This window comes from Mizuhopecten yessoensis, unplaced genomic scaffold (assembly GCF_002113885.1).
Source record: "Mizuhopecten yessoensis strain PY_sf001 unplaced genomic scaffold, ASM211388v2 scaffold11097, whole genome shotgun sequence".
NCBI classification, from domain to species: Eukaryota; Metazoa; Mollusca; class Bivalvia; order Pectinida; family Pectinidae; genus Mizuhopecten; species Mizuhopecten yessoensis.
In genome coordinates this window covers 103346-125369 of record NW_018408878.1, presented here as the reverse complement: position 1 = coordinate 125369, position 22024 = coordinate 103346, and the positions used below count along the sequence as shown (strand labels likewise).

The following is a 22024-nucleotide window of genomic DNA, read 5'->3' as shown; positions in this document are numbered from 1 at the left end:
TCGAATTCTGGTCTTGTGTCGTCTATGTTTCCTCTCCTGTTGAAGTGGTGCCCTCACGCAATCTTTAACATGCTGTTCATCACAATATCGCATGTTCCTTTTGAAGGAATTATATTATTATAAGCTCTAAAATTGTTTCCGTATCCTGATTATGTTGGTACATCTGTGAATTTGCTCAAATTGTGTGTGAAATGAAAGAAACTAAAAAAAATTTTACACTAAGCAATCTTTCGTGAAGAAAATACGCGCAAGTGGCAAAGTGATATTTGGTTTGTTAGTTAGTGGTTTAACGTTTTTCTTCACTGACGGTAGCCGGTGTTTCGGCCGGTGCAAAGCGGTAAGTTGCCGCTTAACAGACCCTCTTGAGATTCAAATAGTCTCAGGCCCATCCAGGTCACACCCAAAGGTCGGACTGCTTCTCAGATGCGGAGAGACTGTCACAGCGGATTTTGTCCACGGATCCATGACCGCGCGTGGTCCCCATTGTCCTCCGATGGCAAACGGATATCCGAACATGTGCTATAAATAGTGTTGTCTTCTGGTAAAAAAAAGGGAGGGAGGGCGTTGCGGGGTGGAGAGTGCATAAAGGCACAAGGATGGGTCACTGCTTATATACAGTGACGGCGGATCCAGAGACTTTCCAAATATAAAGATTCTTTTGTGCGTGTTTTTGTTATAATAAATATTCATACAATTATCGTTATGTATTTCGTTATCTGTGAATAGATATCGTTTTGAAAAAAAAATCAATCATGTCTGGTTTCGAAACAAAAAATAAAATGTAAAAATGAGGAAAAAATCAATAAATTGATCTCTTTGTCTCTAATCAGATATGAACCACATATTTTTGTTGTTATGTAGGTGTTGGAAAAATAACGTGAGTTATCAGTGCTGGCATTGACGAGAAATTCCATTCGGAATGCTCGGTTACCGAACAGATACATTCTGAACACCTCGGGGATTACATTTCTTTAATTTAATTAGAAAACTAATCCATCGAGAAGATTTCGGATACGGATGACAGATGCTCGTCTGTCCTGAGCGGGCAATTATAACACGGAAGCAGATATAGAATGACCGTAGATCAATCAAAATAAGCTCACGGCAAAACTGAAATTGAATTTTTATTGATAGTTGATACAGATGAAAAAAAAATCTTTCGATGTATACGTTTGGGATTATCTATTGAAGTGGCAAGGAAATTAAGACAGATGAGCGTAATAGATTGTATATAACTTGACTGATATTTAGGCTGATGCAGAAGGACGTACTTGGTCTTATTTTACCCTAGGGGGCTGAACGTTATATATCATATTTCAAAATCATGTGGTCGGTTTTTTTCAGTTCTGTCAATACTGTAATATACATATATCTCAGGGTTAAGGGTGCCACTGCATCAGCTAAATTCACAAAGAAGAGTTCCACTCTGAGTTGTTTTTACTTGGAGTGACCTCCCTTCTGTATAAAAAATGAAGCAAGGAGAGTTTTCAAGCTAAAAGTAATTCCCCTCTGACAAGTAGCAAGGGCGTTGTGACCAATATATTTGACGCTCATTTTATTCCTGTACTTTGATAATTCCTGGACGTCAGCATTGATACGGTGTACTGGATTGGCAGGGGGCCAACAGGTCCAGACACAGCTATTATGTACATTTAACCCATTCACCCCTAAAGTCACATTTGAACCTTACCAAATCAAAGACTGGGCAAGTCCGGTCTAGATATGTAGGGGTGAAAGAGTTTACCAGTGTTATTGGAGGGTAAGTCACACTTCTCCTGAAGCAGCTGAAATTCTGTTTAACTCATTCACTCCTGAAGACACATTTGAACTCTTCCAGTTCAAAGGTTGGAATAGTTCATAATGAAATTTCAGGGGTGAATGAGTTAAGTATTCTGTACACATTTCATAGATCCCTTTGGTATTTACCCGTACCAGGTTTCCGGCTATTATCTCCGTGTTTAACATTAGAAGCGTCTAAGTGAATATAAGGCAGTCACCAGATATTTCCGTTTATGTCTGTCTTTGGACCACCGGTGTATTTGTCCCCATGTCCAGTCTTTCACTTTTAATTCTTTCTCAATCGTCTCCAGGTTTCCTTTGGTCTTCCTCTCTTTCTTTTTCCTTGTGGGGTCCATCTCATTGCTATCCTAGGGATGGAATCTGGGCGCATTCTGGAGACATGTCCAATCTACCTCCATCTCATTGCTACCCTAGGGATGGAATCTGGGCGCATTCTAGAGACATGTCCAATCTACATGTACCTTCATCTCCTTCGTTTGAATTCTTGTAAAAGAGGTTTGTCCTCTGATACAATTCCTCATTCGAGATGGTCTTCGGCCAGAAGATGTGCAAACATTACAAGGATGCATCGAGTTTTGAAGATATTCAGCTTGTTCTTTATAACATTTGTTGTCTTCCAGGATTCTGTACCATACAGAAGGACTTCCTGTACGTTGCGTTTGAAGATCCTTACTTTGGTGTTGGTGCTGGCCTTAGATTTCCAGATGTTCCTTAAATATGCAAATGTTCCTTTGACCTTTGCAATGTGGAAAGCGTCTTAGCACTTTGAAATATATACCTAAAGTGTTCCATCGGCGTTACCCAAAACATTCCTCAATATAGGTCGTACCTCACACAGGCTAGTACATTGCAGTAAGGGGAGGCTGCTCTGTCTTGTTAATAAGACTCACGGTTAGAGGGCATGCATGCAATGTCTGCATATGGCCTAACTGTCGCAAAGTTGTTAAACTAACGTGTCAATGTCGAAAGGTACATATACCGAAGCTTATATCTGTCACTAAGACAGGAGATGGAAATCTAGACCAAAAAGGGCCTCGGGGATTTTTACTTGTTTGAAGTGTATTCATCAATTTCAAAAATATTTTATTGACAATACATATATAATGCATACATATAAGTTAACATTTAAGAAGATATTAGAACAGTATTGACAAAAGAATAAGACAACAGGCTATGCCTATATCAGTCTTCTTCTATTTCCGGTAGCTATGTACAATGCTTAAATATATAAAATGTTGTAATTCGTTTTCCTCTCACACACATGCACATCCACAACCACACCAGCTTATGTCTAATACTCATTATTTAAGGGACAAAACTTACCTGAATAATAATAATAATAACAATACATGAATATTAATTTGGAATTTATCTAGCACGTATAAGTAACGAAACGTTTTGTTGATTTAATATAAAAGTCAACATGTATAAGAATAGTTTTATTTAATTGATCAGATGCATTACTAATACCATATAATAACCAGTGCAGATTTAAATATCCTAATAAATTAAAAATGGTAAAGTGTATTCATCCTTGCAAACTTTAAAAAAAATCCCGCATTCTGTCTTTTGAAGCGGGCAATTACCGACCTCATTAATTAAGGAACATGAAAAGACTTTCATTCAAATTTATTGCGTTCATAAAATGCAATTTAAGATATGAATTGTTAGATAGTGTAAATTTATCGTTGTGAAGATGGCACATCAATTACTCAACTTACATACAACTAATTAGCGAGAACGCTAATCACACTAATTAGCCGTAACAAAGTTGCATAAAACTCAGCCACGGAATAAGCCAATGTATTGGTATGTTTCACGTCACTGCAATCACCGGGACCCGATAACTTGTTACGGTTTGTTTGTATTGAGAATAACATGAGGCGTTTTGAGGGGTTTAGATAAACTCTCGGTTACAAGTTACCGAGTCCCTGTGACTGTAATTAGACGCCGTTCATTAACGAGGCAGTATGACCATATCGCATCGTCCATGTAGGAATTTTCATTTCATGATTAACAGTTTGTTTAAATAATTTAATTATCATAAATAAACTCTCATTTGATTGAGAACAAGACATTTTAAAAGGATAAAAAAACGTTACTAAATAATATTTAACCGTACGTGGTACGGACTATGACAATATCGATTGATTTCAATTGTTGTAAAAAATCATGTACAGCTATTGCACGTGATTGTATTCGAATAAATATTCCTACATAGTCAATTATCGGGATCTAAATTTATTGTATGAATGTCATACTGTTGTGTTGATAACCATTCCGAATCAGTTCCTTTAAGCGTTTGTCATCTAACAAAAATGGTAACCATGTACACATGACTTTGTTGCCATGGAAACGGCTTTTAAAACAATTCCGTAGACCTTTTAAATGTTTAAAAAAATCAAACAAAACCCCACAAAAATGATACGAACGTGTCCTTTGTTGTTCTTGAAAAATACAGGATTGAAATGAATTTTTGTTTTAAAATATTTGTAATGGTGTGAAACCTGGTTGCTTACAAACGTGTACAGACTTATCATCTTTAATAGGAATTTATTCTTACTTTTATATTGATACAAAGTTATCTAATTTTCATTTCTGTAATTCGATTCCTTCCAAATAAACAAGCAGAACAAAATAAAACAATCAAAAACATAGAATTTAAGCAACTTTTAGTTTGCATTTCAGCAAGTTATTACATGTAAGAATAGTCGGAGAATATCTCAAACGTTCGGAAATTTGCCAAAGTCTAATGAGAAAAACCAACTCCGGAACTTTGGATAGAACCGTTTTATTATGACACTATGAAAAGCAATTGCCTCATAAGTTAGAACACGAAGGCTACTTTTATTACCACAGAAGTGGAAGCACTATCAATAAATACATATTTATACTTTTTACCCTGTGTATATATTTCTAAAATATTAATATCGGTGGTGTGAAAACAATAACCAGCTTACTCAACGAAAATACATAGGGATTGAACGGCGTTTTTCTAATTTTCATGCCGGCATGAACGTAAATCGGTGACATCCATATTGCATGAAGCCCATGTTTAATATGGATGTAACCGATTTGCGTTCATACCGGCATGAAAATTAAAATAAAACGCCGTTCAATCCATATATTTACATTTTGTGTCATTTTATTTCTTTTTTCTTAAATAATTAATTAATTTACTGCATTTTCTATATGCGTCGTCCTTTAAACGACATTGGCGAAACAGTCCTATTTAGATAAAATTGGCGCCAATAGTTAACCGTAGTCATTTGAACGTTTGATGAAGGGGCATTCTCCATGTTATCCGAAGCGACGTGGCAAGACTCTCATTGAACAAGGTCAATCTATGACGTCATAAGTAAACCATGTGTTAGGTCACAAGAGTTTATGCTTCCATACTCGAATGAAATGCATTTCTGCTGGTAATGATCATATGGTGTGTTGCAGCGCAAATGTAAATATTTAAGCATTGAACTGCTTTCAGTTGGCGCGCTTCATGTTTGATTTGCCTTTGTCCAGTTGGAATTCATATTGCTTATGAATGACAATTGAAAGCAGTTCAATACTTATATTTACCATTTTTGGAATCTGTTCATCTCATAAAAAATTCCATTACATATATTGCTATTTGACATTTAGTTTAGATAATGTATGTATCGTGTATGCTTGTTCATTGAATATAACAGCCATCGCCCGGGGATGGTCAGTGGTATCCAACGAAACAATTATGACGTCATAATAATGATGACATCAACAATCGGTCCATGGCATTCATAGCCTATATGAATGCCAACTGAATGTGGTAGGGCTATATAGTGGCAATGCCATTCGATGGTAAATATAAACTAATAACTGAAGAAATATATATCAAGGTCGACCATGAAAGCCAATAGAATGTTCGACAAATATCTATACTATTCTCATGTGCTAAAAGCATTGATCACCCCAGTGCACGGCTTATTGGAGGTGTCAGCTGATATGGTCTTACATCTGTAAGATGGTGTCCTTGGTTTTAATTTAACTGTCTGGCTGGTAACCAATCGTTTTATATACTGCACTGGAGCAGAACACACTGTATCTGACAAATGGTGTTTAACTGTATAGATGTTATTGAACGTTATCAATTGACCCTGAGAGCACTTATCATACATCTCTTAGGTCTGTCGGCACGTCCGAGTGCCGTAGAGCTCTATTCTGTCCACAGACTTGTATACAGTGTACCAATAAGGGGCGTAGCTAGCCCTTGCTCGGAGTGTAATGATTTAGGAGCAGGTCCAGGGAAGGGCCTTGGTAGGGGGACCAGGGGGTATAGACTGGTCCCCCGTCTCTAGAATATTGAATAATTTAGAAAAAAATAAACTCTAATTATTTTGATCACTTAGATGTCTGATTCTAAAGTTCTAAAGTAGGGGGAGATAAGCTAGAAGTAAAATGCAGCCAGGAAATTCTTCATAAAAACTTAGGGGCTGGTAGCCAGTCTACAGGGGGTACAACAACAGGCAGTGTTTTTTTCGAAAATTTGGCAAATTCACCTGCGTACCAGTTTTTTTCCTGCACAAAGCTACATATTTTTAAAAACAGATCTGTTAAAAGTCCATAAGAATTGAAGAATATACATGCAAATATATACAACATCTGTCTTCTTATACTTAAGTTGAACTGTACTTCATACTTTCATCCTTAGCTATACATTAAGAAAATAATGTTTATGAACTATTCGTTAAGCTAACTAAACTTTGAGAAGATTGGATCAAGCTTAAGCATGGTCTAAGGGGAACAGCATGATGTACGACAAGCCTTGCGTGCACTATGCAAGAACCGCACCCCCGACTCTTTGACGAGTTAATAGACAGGAAGTGACGTCATATCCACAAGGTCAGGTCAAATCGGGAATAAATAACTATAAACGTCATATTTGGCAAACATGTATTTGTTTTGTGTTTGTTATGGTAAACTGGAAAAATGGTTCGTAAGTCAGCGGCAAAAAGGTCGCTTGCATTCATTTATCGAAGAATGATTATGAAAAATTAAATAAATATAATTTGTATACATGAGTGATCATATGTTTATGGTGATGATGCAATCTAGTAAACATAATCTGAATACAAATTATTCACGTGAACAACACATTATCTTATACCGACATCAACGTCACTCAGTTAACAAAACTGATATTTTGTACATGTAGTACACACGAAAAATGTATTAATGTGATAAAACCGGATCTGTCGTGCGAGATTGACGGATCTCGTCCAGAACGTTTCATTACAGCTCGCGAAAACGACATCTGGACAGATTTTATTAATCTCCCGTGAATTCAAAACATCCTGTTTGTAACTAGGTTCGCCCCGATTTCGAACGAAACACAAAATTGCAAAAGTAATTTCAAACACATGAACTGCCAACGGACCTCAGTTATCAGTTATCACACGAAATAATCGGTTTTGATAAACAGCTTTGCCGACATGATGGCTTTCAACGATTTAAAAGAAGATAACTTGGAAATGAGTGGTCTGTTTGAATATTTTATCGTATACGTACACACAGACGCTATCTAGTACATGTACACTACACGTTTATTTAGATGAACGGGCTATCAAAATGTGTCTATTTCAATGCTTTTGTTGATTCAGTATGGACATAACGAAAAGAGCATCGCACTTTTGCTTATAAAATATGAAATGATTTATAAGTGTGAGCGAGAACGCCTTCTACAACACCAAATACAATGATACTATGGTTAGCACCTGATTGATAAACACATGTAAGAGAGAATTAACAAACAAATTGACGAAATATCTCTCTCACTCACGTTCCCCCCCNTCAATTTGTTTGTTTGTTAATGTATATTAGCTTTCATGCCATCACGTGACCTCAATTGTAAATATTATAAATGTTTAGAAATAAGTAAATATGTTATGTATGTTATTTGGAGAAGTCATCTATTAGTTAGAAAAACTTACTGACTAATCCTATTGTCATATTTTATGTCAATAAAATATGTTTAAACTAAACGGAATATCGAGGTCAGATAAGACATACCTAAATCGTATCAATATTTCGATTTAAAACTGCAGTACATTCTTTTGTTTAATTTAAATTGAAAATAAATTTTATTAAACTCTGTACTCAAATTCTTAAATGTTCAACTTTGTTATTGGAAACAAATTTGTTATAGTATGATAGATTATCAAAGGCCGTCTAACTTTTTATGTCTTTCTCTTAACGCTAAGCCAATTAAATCTATTTAAACTTTAAGAGAATCGCAGAGGGAAAATACGCCGTATTTTACTTGAACACTTATTATGGTATGGTGTTTGTCTAATGTCGCTGGGCACGGATGTGTATCGCTTTGTATAAAATACTGAAAAGTCATCAATTTTTTTCTTATTGATTATTTCTTTGGCGGTCGTAAGTGAAAGAGAGACAGTGCTAATTTGTTAGCATGACAAGTTCGTCCTTTGAAATACGTAATACGTAGCGTTCCGTAGTATGGTGACAAAGTGAGGTCTGTAACCTTGATTTGTCATTGTCTGTACGCATCAACGAGACTTCGGCGCGTCAACGAGATTTCCATCTTTTGCAGACGTGCCACTCATCAATCATTCCTCGTCCATTCATCATCACCATGGCGGACGTCTGTCTACTTCCGCGTGTTCTTCGGTAGAGATAACACTCTGTATTTATACGATTTACTGTAAAGCTTACAAATGTAGCTAGTTTTGTGAATCATTCTGCTCCAAATTCCATGGCACAGAAAAACAACACAATTACATGTATTCAGTCACGAATATAAACAAGTCGAAATTAATACTTTCCCCCCACAATTTTCTTACACTACGTCATGGTCAGGGTTGCAACATACTGTTGTTACATTTTGATTGGTTAAAAACTCGAGTTGTTAGACATTGGCACCTAGACCCGCAACACACAGACTGAATCGAACCCAGAATATTCGGTGATATGTGGTTATATGGACCTGACAAAGTGATAAATAGAAACTTCCTCTACCATGAGGGTGTGACAGAGAAATCTCCAACCCGAGGGATGATGTTCTTGATGTCTTACCCGAGGCTTTGCCGAGGGTAAGAGATCCGAGAATATCATCCCGAGGGTTAGAGATTTCTCTGTGACACGCTCAAGGTAGGGGATGATTGTTTTTCTCCCATCCTGTTTCACTCACAAATCCGCCGACAAACGATGATCGCATGAAATATAAGCGTCGATTGTATGCTTTTCCAACAAATCCAGAGTTGTCTCCCATTGTCTGCTGTCCTGTTGACGTGACGTCGTGGATTGATGACGTGACGTTTAAAAGGGAGACACACCTGTGAAGGGTGGGATAAGTTAACATCGCCTTCTTCTTGATTAATATCACTTTATCATACATGTATTCATATAACCACGTATTCACCTCAACAATTCCGTCTTTGCGTATTGCAGAGTTGTCTTCTCTTGGGAGCAGGGATTGATTGTTACGTCATTGGTCTGTGTGAGAAAATTACGTCATTTTCTCAAAATTTGATGACGTTATTCTCACAAACAAGTGACGTAACAATCAATACCTGCTCCAAAGAGAAGATAACTCTGCAATACGCAAAGACGGAATAGGTTACATGTGAATGCTTATATTGTTTTTTCTCTTGAATTGTTCACGAGAACTTACATTGCGAGTTCACTGTAACGTTCTTTGTTTAAATGTGAATAACAAATCAAATGAGGCTAAACAAATTAGAAAATAATAATTGAATGATAAATAAATAAATAAATAAATAGATAAATAGATAGATAAATAAAAAATAAATAAATAAATAAATAGATAAATAAATAAATGAATAAATAAATAAATAAATAAATGATAAATAAATAAATAAATGATAAATAAATAAATAAATAAATGATAAATAAATAAATAGATAAATAAATAGATAAATAAATAAATAAATAAATAAATAAATAAATAAATGATAAATAAATAGATAACAGCAACATTACAAAAGTAATTGAAAAACTCCAAAAAATTGCTGTCTTTAATGTGGACCTAATCTTACCTTAATTACACTGCTACCATTGGAAGTTAAGAAATAATCTATCAAAATCTCCGCAAATCCTCAAGATCAATTGACCGCGAGTAATTAATTAACAAAATGTTAACAAAATATCATAAAGTCATTATTCAATCATTTTTCTCTGCTAACCCCAATCTCCGGCGGAAGCAACAAATACAAACGATTGTCGACAACGCACAAACGATGTCATTTTATCATAATTCACCATCATGATAAAAAAAACATTCATCTTTTCAAAGTTTACAATCACTTTATAAACCATTCGAATAATACTTCTATATCAAATCATTAATCTTAGTCTCCATTTTCATTATATACAAATTATCAATTCAATCACCGCTTACAAACATGATATAAACTTAACACAAAAGTACCCGACCGGCTCTCACAGATGCGTTGCCTGAACTGGTCCGGCACTGCCCGTACCGCATGCAACCCAGGGTCCGCCACCTGGCGGTCAGACTGGCATAGGAAGTAGATTCCCGATAATTCCTGTTTCATTCGCGTGAAAGATGATTTTTTGTTTGCTAACAATCATTTCAATGTTACTCTATTCCTATATTTAGTTAAGCAAGTGCTGTGTTGAAATTTATGATGCTTGCCTGTCATGCTTTGAAACTGTGTTATATATATACACATGACCTATTGCTATATGAACATACATTTATGCGTGTCTGAGTGAAAATTTAATCTTGGAAATCTTGGATTTGTGTGGAACGGCGAGGGTCAAGGGGTGAGTAACTAGAGGTTCGTATTCGTTAAAAGTAAGCAATGAGTCAACAGACAGGTAAATATGATAAAGGACAGGTAAATGATCAAATTATTACCAGGTCTATATATGTCACAACATTTCATACTGTTCGTAAATGAGGAACAAATAGTTTGTCGGTTTCTAAATGTTTCAAGTATAAACTTTGGCGGACCTGCAAAAATCTATGCAGGCATTAGAAGACTTCATCAAGGCTCGTCTGAAAGCAGCATCAGATTACTAAGTCCGACCTTATTTCATAAACGAACAACTCTGTTCCAACCGGTCAAAGCGTTTGGATCGCGATAAACGAAAGCTGTCCAAGTTACGGAAAGACAGTAAACAGCCATACAACTTAATGTTCCGTTTAAAATTGTTTGCTTTGGAAATCATAATGTTCACAAAACAAAATGTTCAATGCAAAGAAAGTAATAATCATGGATTGGAACGAACCTTCAAACTGGTTAATTTATTGGTGCTACGTTACGTTTCAAACAACTAGAAGATACATATGCAAGACTACACACTTGTGTTTTTCTAACGAATCAGAAAGCACTCATTTAATGCGCGGACGTATATATTCACGAGCGCGCGGAGCTTTTATACCTTCCGTATTTGGTAGAGATCGATACAAAGATTTCATAAATTTTAATATTTTTTGCAAATACCGGGAACTTTTTCAGCTCGCCATGACAAGGGAATTCCCGTTAAAAGTAGTTCCGTCTTGTATGGCGATACAACATCTTGTATCACACATGTATCATTCAAACCGACAGAAAACATCAACAGAAAATTGTTGTATTACTATTGCAAGATTACATAGGTATGTGATAAACCTCGGGCACGATCGTCACGGGACAAATAAATCATTTCGTTTACTTACCGTGCATTTAAAAATGTTATTGTTCAGGGAAAAGAGATCCTTTACGCATTTGTTTTTACAAAAGCATGTGATTCAGAATCTCATATGGTAACAATGCAACAGAAATCGATAAGGCACGGAAAAGAGCACCTGATTCGTTGTATGAATCGCTGATTTATCCGGAATCCGTAAAAATCGCTACAATTGTTTGTCCAACTTCTGTCTCTATAGCTTCGTTTTCTCCACCCTCGATATCCAGGGGTTACGCGCACTTTCGCTCTGTACACCCCGGGGATATGTCATGGCAAAATCCATGAACTCTCTTGTGGATGAGACGTGAAGACTGGTATGGTCCGTTGATGTGCATATAAAGAACATCGCGGTCGCGTAACGGTAACAATTGACAGGCTTTGAATTCGGGCGTCGCTCCTTTCTAATCTTCAAAGGACAAGTACCAGCCTAGTGATTATTCAGGTTTTCTTACCTGACACCAATCAAATAGCTAGCCGCGTGCCTTCAATTTCGCCATGACATATTCCAGAGGTGTAGAGAGCGAAAGTGAGCGTAACCCTTGGATTTTCTTACGAATCAGAAATATAACCTTAATAATTGTTCTTTTTGGTGAACGCGATATAACGATCTGAGAACGTGCGTACCCAGTATACCACATAAAAGGCAGAGACAGACATAACAATGTATGCTGTTTTTCAACGGTTAAGATGAGTTTAGCATAAACGTATGGTTGCTCCGAGAACAATTGTCAATCGCCAGTAACAGAAAATCTCTTCATTTAGATGCTTGAAAAGACAGCACGGTTTATTAACTGTTGATAAAAGTACACAGTCTATTTAGAATCACCAATAATCAAGGTCCTTATAACGTTTGGAAGTCATCATGTTTGGTTATATTGCATTTATATGGAAACAAGCTCAGTAATAACAGTCAGTAAGCGTATTGGAGAACTACATCAACGTTACTGTGACGCTTGACTTGAAGAAGTAATAACTTTTGGTTGTACGAGAACCAAACGCCTTTTTGTATTTAACCGTCTAACAGATGTGAGTACCCCGCTTTACGGCGTGTTTATAAGCAGGGTATAACAATTGTACTATTGTTATGACTGAAGGGGAAATAGGTCCATAGCCCATTAACAGTTAGTAGTTCGAGATAAATCTTTATCTGTTTCTGATGAGCTAACATTAAAAGTGCATAGAGTTTCAAATACTAACAATGAACTGAAACGAATTTTTCAACATTGGGGAGGCTATATACCAATTTCTAAGCATCATATGTGCAAGGGTTCCGCCAATACCCACCCGCCCCAGGTTACCACACTTTGTTATACAACAGGTCTTTTATGTCTGTTTGTATTGACCTTCCCGAATTTGATATTGTTCAGATGGAACGGAAATCTTGTGTTAGATTTTTGGTTTGGTTTGTTTGTGTTTTACGTTTTATTAACAGCTATGGCCATTTCAAGACGTGCCAGGTTTTGATGGTGGAGGAAAGCCGGAGTTCCCGGAGAAAAACCACCGATCTACGGCAAGTACCTCGCGACTGCCAAAAATAGGCATCGAACCCGCGACCCAGTGGTTGAGGGCTAGTGGTGGCAGCATGTCAGACGCCTTAACCACTTGTTCCAGATAAACGGTAATATTTATGCAAACAACTTAATCTGATTTTGAAACATGAATATGATCTAGAATCACTGAAAATACACGATGATATTTATTGTGCATATTTAAAAGGAGTTCTGGTGACAGAATGAATGTTTCTGTCTGCCAAGCTTATTGTTAATATATCAGGTGTTAGAAATATTAACGCGGTATCAAAATCGGAGAACATGCGTACAACAGTTAATATACTCAAATCTCATACAGAGACAGCCAGGATTAATGACAAAAGTCCATAAAATGCTGTTTATAGTATTAAGAATTCTGAGAGATGTTTATGTTCGCTCTGAGGACAATGAAAAGACAGCAATCTGTAATAAAAGACCTAGCTTAATCATTCAGACGCTTGACAAACAGCGCGATGTATTTATTGCTGAGAAAAATACAACAGTCGCTTTGGAATCGCTAATAATCCAGGTCTTTATGACGTTTGGAAGTCATCATCTTCTGTACGATTGCATTATATATAGTTATAACGTAGTAATAACTGTCTCAAAACGGTTCCCCTGTACCACGCACCACGTCTTTGCGTATGTGCTGTGCTGACTTGAAATAGGAGTAACCTTTAGCCGTGCGAGTATAAAACTTACGGAGCGGCACTGACGGGTCGTTATACATGTATTACCGCCTTAAAGAGGAATATAATATAGAATAAGTATCTTAAGCCTCCTCTCTAAGGTATGGCATGGTCTAGTACAGGGCCGCTTTCGTTTATCGAACCGATTGAACTAGAGTTGTTCGTTTATGAAATAAAATTGGACCCAGTAATCTGATTCTGTTTTCAGGCGAGACTTGGCAAAGCCTTGAAAGGCCTGCAAACATATTTTATACTCCAAAATGTTATGTTTAAAAACGGCCGTACCGGTTGTGCCGCATAAACGAACAGGCCCCTATGTGTCAAATATATACAATTAGGTCATACTCCCTAATACATTGCTAAACGAACCACTAAAGCAGTAGTTTAACAGCTATTCACATGTAAATCTTCAGGGTAAAGCTTGAAAAGTGAACCGTTACACGAGTGATACGGATTTATCTCATGCGACTACAGTGTATGGTCAGATTGTCGTGATGCTGTTTCAGAAAAAAATACGGTTGTACGTCTCTCTTAGATATAACTTTTAAGACAACTGCTACTGACAAAAACCGCCATCACTTGACAAATTGAAAGCAAACACGCCAACTCCTTTAGAAACCCAACCAATCCCGACATTAAAGGGCCTATCACACCTAGCCGATTTGGGTCGCCGGAGCTATACCGTAGTTTTTTTATTTAAACATATTTTATTGCTAATAATAGATGTTGCAAACGAATCGGACACAAGTTTTGCCAACTTATTGAAGTCCTCTTCGACAAAAATGATTTTTACATCACATATTACGCAATGTTATAGCTACTTAAATATACATATGAAAAAAAAGTTCAGAAAAGATCAAGTCTGATACTTTAGGTTATTGTCTGATCAGAAAGGATCAAGTCTGATACTTTAGGTTATTGACTGATCATAAATGATCAAGTCTGATACTTTAGGTCGTTGTCTGATCAGAAATGATCAAGTCTGATACTTTAGGTTATTGTCTGATCAGATAGGATCAAGTCTGATACTTTAGGTCGTTGTGTGATCAGAAAGGATAAAGTCTGATACTTTAGGTTATCGTCTGATCAGAAATGATCAAGTCTGATACTCTAGGTTATTGTCTGATCAGAAATGATCAAGTCTGATACTTCAGTTTATTGTCTGATCAGAAATGATCACGTCTGATACTCTAGGTTATTGTCTGATCAGAAAGGATCAAGTCTGATACCTTAGGTTATTGTCTGATCAGAAATGATCAAGTCTGATACTCTAGGTTATTGTCTGATCAGAAATGATCAAGTCTGATACTTCAGGTTATTGTCTGATCAGAAATGATCACGTCTGATACTCTAGGTTATTGTCTGATCAGAAAGGATCAAGTCTGATACCTTATAGGTTATTGTCTGATCAGAAATGATCAAGTCTGACGCTTTAGGTTATTCTGATCAGAAAAGATCAAGTCCGATACTTTAGGTTATTTTCTGATCAGAAATGATAAAGTCCGATACTTCAGGTTATTTTCATGTTGACGTCAACAGCCAATGGTCTCCGAAACTAAAAGAAGCTAACAAGACTTTTTTACGAGGAATTCAGATACGAAATTGACACTTCCCATAAAACAGTTCAATGACAAATCAATACACGTGAGGATTTTATCAATCACGTGACAAGTACTTGTCTGGTATGGTGATTAGGGAGGCACACGTCTCAGAAGTGAGTTAGCGACACCTTAACAGGGTCAAGGTCAAATATTACGATGAAATGGAAAAATATACAGACACAAATTTAGATAAAACTTGCCCTTCTTTCAAGTTCGTACTTATGTACTAAAGGTACGCATTATGACGTCATTGATTAGTATTACACTAATAACGTTTGGTGAAGTCACAATTGATTAAGGCACTTTAAAAGTGTTTTGACGATACTACCGATTAGGTACTGTTTTATGGAGTTTTGAGTGGTGCTATTTATTGTGTGTGTTTGTTTTTAGACTTTTGTACGGCCAATAAGCAGTCTTAATAGTTTTGGACCAATACTGTGATGTCATTACTAATAAAGGTAATACGATACATTTGTATGATGACGTCACAAGGTCACATGACACTAATACGTCACGTGACCCCGACAGAGATATTATCACAGCGCACACGGTCAATTCACACCCAACAAGGTCACATGACACATTATACAGTTACGCAGTCCAACTCTAGGGTCACATGACACTATTTACGTCACATATGACACCCCACAATGATGTAATGACATCACACAGGGTCGCATGGCACCCCCACACGGTCACGTGACACACTGCAAAGTCACGTGACACATCAAACGGTCACAAGACAGTACTTTGACGAAGTTTTAACAAGCCACGTTAACGGATTCGTCAATGAAAATCCAACAGAAGATAATAGGGAAAAGAAAAGATTGAGACCGCATTGTTACGATGACGCATCAAAACTATACATTGCTATCAGGGACATCTATATCTTAAACTTGTCAAAAATTACAATTAAGTTTACAGTAAACCGTAACTTTAAAATCATATTAATTGAATACTTTCTCATCAAAGAACTACCTCAACCTTAAAAAAGTAAGATATCATGATCGATGGACCATAACAATCTGAGCATTTGATAATCAGGTCAAGGATCATGCATTTAAAATTAACTTTTTTGAATGTTTCACTTTGAATCTTATATCAAAATGGGATATTTACATGTTTGATTATGTCCAAAAGGAAAGGTTATTTAATCAACATTTGAACTTTAAATACGATCTAAGATAGCATGAAGTTCTTCTGGTCCTGACACCAGACTTAGAAATTTGGACAGTACATCTATTTGTCGAAATGTCCAAGCATGGTGTCAGGGCCAACAGAAACTAGAGCTAGGTATAAGATTGCTTTAAGATCTCGCGGCTAAGCTCTCTCAAAAAACATTTCGGTAGTACGTTCATATAATGTCGATTGCCATTCAGTAAACATCTTGTATCGATACCAAATAATTCCAGATGCCAGATGGGTCTACATTTGTATAATGTATAAACAAATTGCTTGTCGGAGTATGCTACATTTCTGAGAGTTATATTGCGGTATACTATATATAGACTACAGTATTGAAAATAATTCTGTAATACTTTTCATACACATGCATTTAGAGAGAAAGTACTCACATTTCATATGCCGGATTCAGAGTAATAAATTTTCCCAAAGCGCCGGCAGTCCAATCTACCCTGAAATCTATATTTCTATTTGTTTCCTCCTTGAATGCCAGGCGAACGTGAATATTTTGGTAAAACTGCCCTCCTTAATTTAGAAACTCATCTAATGTGTACACGTTCCACTTTAATTAGTGACCACTAGAGATGTCCAGCCCTTGTTTACGGACTTATAACAAGCTCATCAGATACGCTCAGCTCGTCTTATATGAAACGGTTCCAAAGTAAATCTCATAAAAAAAATATCAGATCGGATTGAAATGAAACGCTTGTGATTAGAAAATGTTTCCCGATGGGATATTTCCGAGCAGTATCGCTATACGTTGGAAAGTCCAAACGGCAATTAGCATACCAACAAAACATTCTCGCCGATAAAACCCCCAATCAATAATATTTCATAGCAGGAATAAAGTAATGAATTAATAAGCAGTGGTGTTGAATTATCTGTGAATGGAGTCAATTGATCGTAAAGTTACGTGTTATCAGAAGCATCTATTGTACCCCGGGGACCGCCATATAGGTTTAAAGCGTGTGTGTTGTGATTGTGTGTGAAGCAGACCGAACGTGTTCGTGGCATAAAGTCGCTGTTGTACATAATGCAATTTCTAGTGAAATGTGTATAAACAATATTCTCGATCGACGTCGCAACTTGATCTATAATTAAACAGTAATGTGTCTTTTAATGTCAGTTATTTTTTATAATTTTATATTGGCAAATTGTTTTTAATTCATAAGTATGTATATATATGTAATACTTTTACAGTCTAGAATGATAGGAGAAGAGAGTGTCGCGTAAGTCTAATATAGACTGGATGTAAGGGTGGATGAGTAGACATATTTTAGACATTGTAATACTTGTACCTTTTACATGTGACACTATAATAAACTAATTTGAATTGAATTTGAAATGGATAATCAGAAGTTTGATCATTCATTTGCGTCAGATACCAAACGAGACTTGCAGGTACGTTCAGGTAATTTTTAATTTTTAATTTTTCAGAGGTCATCGCCCATCACGGGGCTCTTAAGGCGATTTTTTACTTTATTTGTGACGTCATAAATAGAGTATTCATACCTAAGACGTCAAAATAATGACGTCATATATATTTCAGGAGAGAAAATTGCATTGCCAGATCGGAATTCAAACTCGGGACCCTACGAACTCAAGACGGGCGCTCTAACCGGGTTGTCGGCGATCACCAAAGTCCAGTTTCGCTTCATTACCTCCCTCCTTTAACAAAGTCGTAGACCCGAAAGACACACGAAACATTACAGTGTATACCACATTCATTTGGCATATTCCACTGACCGCCAAATGTTACGGGAGAGGGACAATATACTGTCAAATCGGGAATCAAACCCGGGACCCTCCGAAATATAGACGGACTCTCTAACCAATTAAGCTACCTAATTGCCGGCGATCGACCCAGTCCAGTTCATATATACAAGGAAACGACAATGGTGGTTGTTATATTCATGTGGATACAAAACTGTTCAGTAAATAGAAAATTATAATTAATACGTGGAAAATGCATCAGACATTTGTTTATAAGAACTGGCCCAAATCAGGATTGTTATGCTGCATCATAATTCTATACAATTCCAGAAATACAGACTTATTCTTCTGGTTTTATGGTTAGTTCATTGCTACTTTTAACTAGAAGAGTAATTCGTTTCTCTCCAATTTTCTCCAAATTTACATGTAACATTTTGTAAATGATTAACATTTGAAAGGTGTTTGTAGATAATCGAAGACAAAAACAACAACATTTTTCAATGTTAACCTTTAAAGTTTTGACCGAGTTACAAGAAATTCGATTTAATCGCAGAAACTATGCTTGGGTATGATAACGACTGCATGAATACAGACCCGGGAACATCCTCGAAACTACATAAGTTACGTGGGTTTTTTTTTTTAAAGTTCTGTGCAGACAAGTTGACTGAGCGTAACCCTTGGTAATTTAATGATGGCCCGGGAGTTGAAATCACGCTCACCATATCACTAGTATCACTTAATATAACGACAGATTCACAGCAATTTCGAACCTCTGACTTCTGATGCATTCAGAGTCATTCTGATACTTCTCATTATGAGGTCACAATGGCCAATTGAATCAATTCACCATTAACAGAACTAGCGCGTGGTCATCCACGTGAACGGAGACCAGTGTTGCGTAGATAGACAGGTAATGAGATGTAAGAGTAATATAAATTTGATCCTACGGTGGCTGATTGAGGACACCCAAACATTTTTTTTTGTTTCGTTATAACGATAAAGCATCCCGTTATAACAAGTAAGTTTCTCGTTATTACGACTTAATATCTCGTTATAACGAGATACAAAATAATTATTTGGGTGTTTTCAATCAGCCTCCGTATGACACCACGTGTCCAGCTGTAGATTAAAGGTTGTGCACATTGATGTATACTTACATATTCCGTCTTTGCGTATTGCAGAGTTATCTTCTCTTGTGCGCAGGTATTGATTGTTACGTCATTGGTGTGTGTGAGAAAATTACGTCGTTTTCTCAAAAATTGATGACGTTACTCTCACAAACAAATGACGTAACAATCAAGACTTCCTCACAAGAGAAGATAACTCTGCAATACGCAAAGACTACCTATTTCATGCATACTTTGTTAGAGTTAGTTCCCTTTTAACATGTTTTTCAACCAGTTGACCTCTTAATTATTCGTCACGTTAAACGTTGATTTCGAGGGGTCTAGAAGTGCTTAACCGACACTCAAATGCTTGCTATCGCGAGTTCATGATTTCTATTTCAAAAAAAGTCGATAATTCACACTTACATTGGTAACTATTATTAGACATCATATTTTAAGACTTCCGATATCAACAGCCAGAACATGGTTAGGTATTCCTCGTCAAGAAAGAACCTGTACATTATGTAATTCCGACATTGAAGATGAATCTCATTACTTATTTAAATGTGAAAGTCATTCAGTTAAATGTCTAAGAAAGAAATATATACCAAAATATTAGTTTACTTATCACAGTCAAAAAAGAAATGCAAGGATTGTTTAATATATTTAATGTAAGAATTTACACAAAAGTTTGTAGATTCCTAGAAAAGCTTGAAAAAAATATTAACTTAATTTCTGTACAAGGTTGTAGCTCCTTCTCTATGTAACTATGCTTTAGTCCATTGTCATTATTTGCAGAAAATGTTGTAATTTTGTACTAATCACGCCATGTATCATATTTACTATATGTATGTGACCTCTTGTTACACACGTACATTCTGTAAGTGTGTCGGAGTGAATGAATAAAACTTGATACATAATTTCTATTAATGCCTTCCGAAATTGTTTAACATCGAATTCAGTGTGGATTACTATTATTTTCATCTCGTTGTGCCAATTTTGTTTATTCTTACACAAGACTTACTCTTGGTTCGTTACAACGAAAATCTGCCGACATTCAACTTTATCAGACAATATCCCAACAATTAATTAGCACTAACGAATCACCGCCGTCTCTCATGTTGGAAATGTATTCCTCTCCACAAATCTCCCTGCCTGGCCGGTATTACATCATTACATAGCGCCTGATACCGGTACTCTCCCTGACCACTCATCCAGTTTGATAATTTATTTATTCTCGGAATCATTTTCGAAGTAATGCATTTCTACCGAACATCTAAATGAAGACTGCGAGATCTCGTAGGAAATCCGTGACTCTGCATACCCTACAAAAATAATGGTCAATTGGTCCCCGCAGAACTACGATACCATCATATAAACATCTTACTAGAGTTTGGAGGTCCGGGGCTCGATTTCCGGTCTTGTTGTTGAATTCATAACATGAATAGTCATAAGTCGGTCGGGAGAGGGAAATATATTGTATTGTATTATACCCTCGAAATTCCAATATTGCGCACATTTATGTTCTCTGCACAGAACTGGAATTCAAGTACAACGTGACCACGAGAGGGAAATTTGATGTGTTATTCCTAGTTTGTGTGTGTGTGTGTGTGTGTGTGGATACATAGATTTCATAAATCATTTTTATTATTAACTTCATGTCAAGGTTACATAGTGGGGGATGCATACAATTAAATTAAAGGGGGACTTGTCTATGATCGCGCGCCATCACGCGCACCTTTTTTGCACACACATTAAAGTTTAACAACACTGAGCTAGCCCTGTCCCTGTCAATCATTAATCCAATCAGATCCACAGTTAGTTATATGCATTGATTGAATAATCACAGATTTGCACTCCTTTGCAGTCACACTGTGCAAAGTTCAAATAGTCACTTCCGGTTTGCCTGGTCATGTTGCTTAACGTATAATGTTGATCACTCAGTAGTGACACAAATGATAGTAAATCTTTTTTATTTTGTTTACGTGACGTAAATATATGTATTTACCAGTTTTATATGCATACATTATTTTCCCCTATAGCAGTCAAGTTCGCAAGGTCAATTTGGACTTGTTTTTTTTAATTATTATCATTGTCGTCGGTTGGCACCTAATATAAGCGACCGTCGAAGTAATTCTGAACGGTTTGCTGTTCTAAAAACTGCACAACTGCGATGCTAAATAACTTTTCTCGATCACTTGAAATTCTAAAACGTCTAACCACGAAAGTACACAGTCAGATACGATATAGGGCCTATCGTTTGAAGTTATCTGAAAGGCGGAAAATCGGCACTCCGACATGTGTTTCAAGGCGATACTTATACTTTTTAATCAAGCATATCGGACGTATTTGTGCTTACTACGGTACTGGAAAAAGTAAATGAATACCATGTACACTAATTTAAATATACTGAACCCGTAAATTTGTTGGATGCAGTGTTTGAACGAGTTTATTAGATCGGCTTACGGCGCCGTCAAATGTACGTGTGCGAGACCACCTATGTGTGACTCGCTTATCAGACTGTTTTCTCAACGTCAAAGGGTCATCCAATTAACTTGACCCCACAGTCCATTACTGCGCAAGAATTATAACACCTTTTGCCATCTGAAGCTTGATAATCGACTTTACAACTTAAACAAAAGCATTAATTAACTCGCAGTCGTACAGCGCGCGCTGATCTGTGACGGCCCTGA

The 22024-nt window shown here is 36.6% G+C and overlaps 1 protein-coding gene across 1 annotated transcript in view; it reads right to left on the bottom strand.

Moving 5' to 3' along the window:
• The window catches only part of LOC110465679, a 128650-nt gene extending 111670 nt beyond the window's left edge, over positions 1–16980 (bottom strand). Inside the window, exon 1 of the mRNA XM_021521647.1 lies at positions 16905–16980. The gene's annotated coding sequence lies outside the window, so the exon portion shown is untranslated. The remainder of the gene's footprint in view (positions 1–16904) is intronic.
• Between the last annotated feature and the right edge of the window lie 5044 nt (positions 16981–22024).